The sequence below is a fragment of the Oncorhynchus mykiss genome, chromosome 13 (genome assembly GCF_013265735.2).
Source record: "Oncorhynchus mykiss isolate Arlee chromosome 13, USDA_OmykA_1.1, whole genome shotgun sequence".
NCBI classification, from domain to species: domain Eukaryota; kingdom Metazoa; phylum Chordata; class Actinopteri; order Salmoniformes; family Salmonidae; genus Oncorhynchus; species Oncorhynchus mykiss.
The window spans coordinates 25,188,862-25,196,122 of record NC_048577.1 but is presented as its reverse complement, the minus strand read 5'-3'; the positions used below and the strand labels follow the sequence as shown (position 1 = coordinate 25,196,122).

At 41.1% G+C, this 7,261-nt stretch overlaps 1 long non-coding RNA gene across 3 annotated transcripts; it reads left to right on the top strand.

Annotated features, from left to right (window-relative positions):
- The first annotated feature begins 3,539 nt into the window (after window positions 1-3,539).
- LOC110486046 lies at window positions 3,540-6,827 on the top strand. Of its 3 annotated transcripts, none has more exons than XR_005035507.1 (4): window positions 3,540-3,557; window positions 5,432-5,502; window positions 5,974-6,196; window positions 6,457-6,827. It is a non-coding gene; the product is annotated as an uncharacterized LOC110486046 (long non-coding RNA). The 3 variants fall into 3 exon arrangements; XR_005035508.1 differs by lacking the exon at window positions 3,540-3,557 and adding an exon at window positions 5,239-5,256; XR_002468025.2 differs by lacking the exon at window positions 3,540-3,557 and having other exon boundaries at window positions 5,258-5,502.
- The last annotated feature ends 434 nt before the right edge of the window (window positions 6,828-7,261 follow it).

Sequence of the window (7,261 nt, the reverse complement as noted above, 5' to 3'; positions counted from 1 at the left end):
ACCCACGTTCATTTTCCTTATGACAAGCCAGAACAAGGTCAAGCCCCTCTCCTAAAAGCCCCCTGATGCAATGTTGAGTAAGTGGTTTCATAAAAAATATTCCACTGGAATTGCATCGGAAAAATGAACTGTCTATGTAATGCGATACGTAGCGAACCTTGTTAGACACAGAATTTCATGGCGGGATCATGGATATAAGAGCTATTTGGCCATACAGCTGGATGGTAAAATCAACAAATTGATGCAGGGAAAATATTTTCTATGCCGCTGTTCTCTTGCTCGTTGGAATGAATGATGGTACAGTTAGTTCTATAGAACAGAGATACTTCTATTTTTATTTCTGGCCAATGGTGTTGGAGCAGTAGCTGTGGTTTCAGAATGTAGTTACAGCACAATACAAATTGATGTCACATTTCAAACCATGAATAGCCTAAGCAATTAATACATTTCTAATAAACAACTAGTGACACTATTAGTATCCAATCGCTATGCCCTGCGTTCTTGAAATGAATGCTAATATTAGAACTGGAACGCAATGGGAACGTTGCTGAAATGCCTCCCTCCATTACTATGTGTAATGCGGGTTGGAGCAAAATAAGTGGGGAGTTGAAGACACCGCAATGCTTCGCCTTTGGCCGGGATGCAGGTTGCGGGCCATGCTTGGAATATATCTCTTTTATCGAATTACCCCCCGGCAAGATCGTGGAGTGACCCATTTGCACACTAACCATACATATCAGCACTAACTGACTGACTCCATGCTTCGCGCACAAACGGTGCCATGTAATAGGTTGTTTTGCCCCTCTGTCCCTTTCAGGGGAAAAAAACAATGCCATTTTTTGATATTGCACTGTCATCCAAAACTGGTCTCAGATCTGCATGTGACAATGACCATAGGAGTTGGCAAGACACAAACAGATCTGGGACCGGTTCATCATGGATCATGCACTTTTTAATGGGGCTTTGATGGTTCAGTTTGAACCAAAAACATTTTGAAACGATTAAAGGTGGGTGGTTAGTCTTGGAGAAGTCAGTGGCCCTTCAAACACCATAAGGCTTACAATGTTGCATGGCCCTAAGTGAATGGTTATTTTCAGCCATCCCTCTTCCCACTCTTTATAATGTTTCTCATTCATATATGTATTGTCACGCCCTAGCCTTAGTATTCTGTGTTTTCTTTATTATGTTGGTTAGGCCAGGGTGTGACATGGGTGATTTATGTGTCTTGTTTTGTCTAGGGGTTTTGTAGTCTATGGGGTTGTGTTCAGTTGAGTGTTCTAGGTAAGTCTATGGTTGCCTGGAGTGGTTCTCAATCAGAGGCAGGTGTTTATCGTTGTCTCTGATTGGGAACCATATTTAGGCAGCCATCTTGTGGGTGATTGTTCCTGTCTCTGTGTTTTGCACCAGTTAGGACTGTTTCGGTTTTTCCACGGTTTCTTATTTTGTATAGTGTTCACGTTTTCATCTTTCATTAAAGATGTTTATAAATAACCACGCTGCATTTTGGTCCTCCTCTCCTTCCCAGGAAGAAAACCGTTACATGAAGGAGAGGCAATGCAGGTTCAAATTTCATCAAGTAGAAAGGGAAGAGGTAGAAAGGATGCTGTTGTCTCTTTCGGATGGCAAGTCGCCTGGTACAGATAATCTAGACGCCAAATTGCTTAGAGTTACAGCTAACGAAATATCTACACCAATCTCTCATATTTTTAATAAGTTCTTGATGTATGTGTGCCCAGAAGTCTGGAAAGAGTCAAAGGTTGTTCCACTACCTAAGGATACACAATCTGCATTCACTGGTGCTAATAGTTGTCCTATAAGCTTGCTGCCTGTGTTAAGTAAATTATTGGAAAAAAATTGTATCTGTACAATTATTTCTCATATAATGGTCTAATAACAGGTTTCCAGCATGCATACAAAGAAGGGGATTCTACGAGTACGGCCTTAGCACAGATGATAGGAAGTTAGTTGGTGCAGTGTTGCTGGATTTCAGTGCTGCTTTGATGTAATTGGTCATGAACTGTTACTAGGAAAACTCTAATGTTATGGTCTTAAGGATGCAGCTCTATCCTGGATGGAAAGCTATCTATCCAGGAGAAGGCAAAAAAGTGGTAGCTTTTCAAATAGTAAAGATGCACATTGTGGTGTTCCTCAAGGAAGCTGCCTAGGCCCACTACTCTAATGTATCTTTTCTAATGATTTGCCTTCAGTAATGAACAAAGCAAGAGTGGTCATGTATGCTGATGACTACAATGTATGGTGCAGCATCAGAATGTAATGAGCTAACAGATGTACTAAGCAGTGAACTAAGAATGGTGTCTGAGTGGGTTGATATGAACAAATTGCTGTTGAACATTTCTAAAACTAAATGTATTGTATTTGGATCAAGATATATGCTTGCTGATGACCCCCAATTGAATTTGTCGATGAATAGAATACATGTAGAGCAAGTGAAAGAAACAAAACTACTAGGAGTCGTGTTGGACGCGGCTTTATCATGGTCAGAACACATTGATAATATTGTTATTAAGATGGGTAAGGGAATTTCTTTTACACGGAAATGTTCAGAGCATGTAACATCTAGCACTCTGATTCAGGTGATTCAATCGCTGGTCCTATCACACTTAGAGTCCGGTTATATGGTCATCTGCAACAAGTTATAAAAAAGCTCCAAATGGCTCAAAACAGGGCTGCCACATTATCTCTTCATTGCTCTAACCGAATGAATATTATTAAAATGCATCAGAATCTCTCATGGCTTCAAGTTAATAAAGATTTGCTAGCGTTATGGCGTTAGCTTAATGGGGATCCTAATAAAATTACAAAAAAATGACAAAATACCAGGACATGATGAACCCAAGACATTCCTTGATTTCTAAGTCGGTTGTGTGTGTGTGTGAGTGAGTAAGAGATGGGGGCTATTTGGTGAATTGGGGTGTGTCAAAGTGTGTACGTGTGGGTGTGTGTAGGGTGATAGTCATCTCGTGACAAACGCATTGATGACCCAGAGGGGTGTAAGGCAGAGGAGGCTGGTGGGAGGAGCAGAGGAGGATGGGCTGATTGTAATGGCTGGAATGGAATAAATGGAACGGTAAACACATCAAACATATGGAAACCACGTTTGACCCCGTTCCATTGATTCCATTCCAGCCATTACAATGAGCATGTCCTCCTATAGCTCCTCCCACCAGAATCCTCTGGCGTAAGGGCTGACATTGCACAGATGAAACCACTACAGCCCCCCTTCTCTTTTTCTCTCACACACACACACACACACACACACATACATTGATAATGGCTAGACTGATGTGACTGCTAGAGTCTGGCAAGTCCAGAAAAGCCCCCCCCCCCCCTTTTCCCTACACCCATAGGAACTATTTGAGTAGCCACAGCTGCATTGGGCAACACAAGTATTCCATAAAGGAAGTCTGGGATTCTCTATATCAAGTTTAATCAGTCATAACCTGACTCATCACAGCCTAGAACAAGACCAAACCAAACAGATGTTACTGGACCAAGACCCTGTACGTTCTTTATCTCTGCATTGTTGGGAAGGGCCCGTAAATAAGCATTTCAGTTAGTCCACATCTCTTGTTTATGAAGATTTGAGATTGTATGTACTTGTGGCTTTAAATTTGGTCATTGTTTGTTTAAACAAAAGACATTTGTGCATGATAGTCCATTTATTGAGGCCAACTGAAGTGCATTGTCACAACTTTGATTTTCTTCACACCCTGGGGGTGCTTGCTATTCAGGAAAGTATATTTTCATGGCTTTAGAAATCTGTCGGCAGCTTGCCCCACAGGGAAGATAGATCTAGATAAGCTTCTCCATCAATAGAGACGTGTGTCCCACCCAAGACATCTGAAATGGACCGTTTTGAAAGAAGCTCCCATTTCTCACAGCCTTTAAAATGGGCCAATGTGGCTTTAGTTCCTGGTTCTCATAATAAGTGATGTATACTGTGGGGCACAGGGAGTTGGGACTATTATGACTGATAGAGGCTCAGCTATCACTGGCCACTTAAGCCCAACTTCTTCATTGTACTGCTGCACCTTTTGTTCCCAACCACATTGTAATTAACCAGAACTCCACTTGATGAAAAGTGTCCCTAGGTGACATTTTTCTGATTAAAAAAAAAGTTTGCATTTAGCACAGGTATGGGCAACTTCAGTCCTCGGGGGCAGGAGTGATGTCACACTTTTTACACATACCTAATAAAAACAGCTGATGAAACTAATTGCATTCTAAACTAAAGATCATGATTCGTTGATTATGTGTTAGCTGGGGCTGGGGTAAAAGTGTGACACCAATCAAGCCCCCGAGGACTGGAGTTGCCCATCTTTGATTTAGTACATACTTAGCTTTTTTTTCACATATTGTTAGCTTCAGGCCTAACTGAATAGATTATTTGGTAACACTTAAATTAAGGCCAACAGGTACTGTATAGGCTAATGCATTATTATGTGATCATATATAATGCTTTGAAGACATAAGTTGTTGTGCTTGAGAGAGAGAGAGAGAGAGAGAGAGAGAGAGAGAGAGAGAGAGAGAGAGAGAGAGAGAGAGAGAGAGAGAGAGAGAGAGAGAGAGAGAGAGAGATATTGATTCATCTGGTAATAATTACATAAGCAGACAGCTCCCTCTGCTGGCACAAACCTCCAATCAATTTTAGAACGCTTCAGAGAGACGTGTTAACATTTAACAACGATGAATTGTCAACATTTAACCAGCCAAAGTAACATTAAAATAGCTTCATAAGCACATAGCTTCTGCTTACCACTTCAACATTACATTGTGAAAACGCAGGAACACAATTTCCCGTCCTGGCAAAGTTGCAAACATGTTAAATGAAAATTGTAGTAATTTAGCTCTTATCCAGAGTGACTTACAGGCGCAAATAGGATAAAGTGCCTTACTCAAGGGCACATCGACAGATTTTTCACATTAACCAGTGAGTGACCTTTCAGTTACTGTCATAGAGATGGAAAGAAACCTCATCATTGTGGCAGAGCCATGGAGGCTAACTCCATTTTGAAGTAGTCTATTTTCTTCTTCACAATTGGTTGATCCCTCAGGATGACCAAGTTGCACATGACTCCAAGAAGGTCACAAGGAGGGATTAGCCAATGGATGTCCCACCCAGTTGACTTCATTAAAATGATGGCAGCCCGCAGTGGTATTGCCCATGCAAAAATGGCCTTTTGGCCACCAGAGGCCTCTATCATTCTCTATGGGCCCAACGCTCTTAACCACTAGGTGGCTAAAATATTGACTCCATCATTATTATTATGTAGTTTTTAAAAACGTTTGTTTAAAATATTAAGCGGAAAATTAGTTTTCATTTAAAAAATCAAATTTTCTAATATTTATATAAGAGAGGTTGATTCTCTTTGATGATATTATCAACATTACACAATTATCTCATGTTCAGGCATCTTCAAGTCGACAATACTGCGAGGACCCAGAAATGGTGGACATACGAGAAAGAGCTGACTCTTGAAGGTGAGTACTAGCTAGCTAGCTAAACCTAGTCACACGTTAACAAACATTCAGTTAGCCTGCCAACTTTTACATTTGATGAAATACGACATTACCGAAGTTTACAACGTGAAAAATGTGTGTCATTGTATGTATGAAGCATGATGAATTAATGATCTCTGAATGTATCATAATGTCAGCTGTTTCACTAGCGAAAGCTGTACATAACCTAGCTAGCTAGCTAGCTGTGCCAGGGCAGAGAATAGCCTTGTGCTCAAATGGCAAATCTAACCCAAGCAAGACAGTTATTCGTGCGGTATTGTAGTTTGATGACTGACCAGTTGAACAATTTTAAAACTGTCAAGAAAAAAATAAATGCATGGGACATGACACCCTTTTGAAAAATGTCTACAGTTTGACTGAATAGAAGGTTATAATGCATTAACAAGTCAATGCTTCTTGACATTAATTTTTTCTTTATGCTTGTGGTTATAGTTGAGCCAAGTGCCTTTCAATTATGGGATTGCGGACTATCTGGAATAATTACAAAGTCTTGATTGTTATGGGCACGAGCCTTGGACTCATACACTGGGGTTGGTACAACGTCAAGTCGCACCCTGCGCTACACAAGAATAAACAGGACTATATGCCCGAACCAGGCATTGTGGCATATGTTTCGCCACCTCAAGCCCCTGCCAAGGCAAAGTAGCATGTGAAGGTAAGGTAAGCATGTTGGAGCTCTTTATTATTGTTATGTCATGAGTCATGATTATCATCCTATCAATTTCGATGTATTATGTGACATTGTCTCTCTGCACTCTAATCTAAGGCATGTCAAGGTCTTATAGTAGCTAAATCATATTTAATGTAACCATAAAGTGACACATCCTTCAGTTGTGTAGATCACCTTCATTCGGAGTTGCCATGGTAGGGAACCACGAGTATCTCGTATCCTAATTGTTCTCTGTTTTGTTCCAGTGACGTACACATCCTTCAGAAAGGACAACACCGACTAGGCTATACAGTGGACTGAGACTATGAAGCCCCAGAGCTGGTTGAAGAAGAACTGGCTGTGGGTGGCTGGGGGGTCCTTCCTTGGCATCCATTTAACCACCTGGCTCATGCAGAGGGCTATGAGAAGCGTCGCTCGCTCTGAGATGGCACTGAAAGAGAAGGATTCCCAGGAGTGACTGGTGGTGAGGCGTTTTGCCAGTGGACTACTATCTATTTAACGATTCACGTGTGGAGTAAATGGAAGATAATGATGTAATTACCTGTGCTTGATTAGCTGTAAATGTTATTCCTCTGTTAGAGATCAAATAAAACGCTGAATTTCACAATAAGTCAAACTGCAGAGTAACTTGCTTACAGGTGTGTGGAGTATGAACATATTTCACCCAGGGAAGACCAGGGCTGCATTTCAAGACACTACAGACATCACATAATCAATTACATTTCAAATGTCAGCCATGAAACGCAAACAAAACTTGCGATTGTATTCAATTAGACCAAAGAGTGGGCTTAAGTACCATCACTATTGAGTGCAATATTGGGACCTCCATTCCTAACATGTTCCATCCCTAACATCTCTAAGGCCCGTTTCACACTACTGTGCTGAACCAAACTGTACTATGCTTTAATTTTTACATGCTCCTTTCCAGCATGGTTCCAGCAAATATGGTGAATGCGTAGCCAGGCCAGCGCAATACAGCTCGGCTGGCTCAGTAATGTGGAAAGAATGTAATCTTTTCCATCATCAGCACTGCTCTTTCTCCAGATCAGT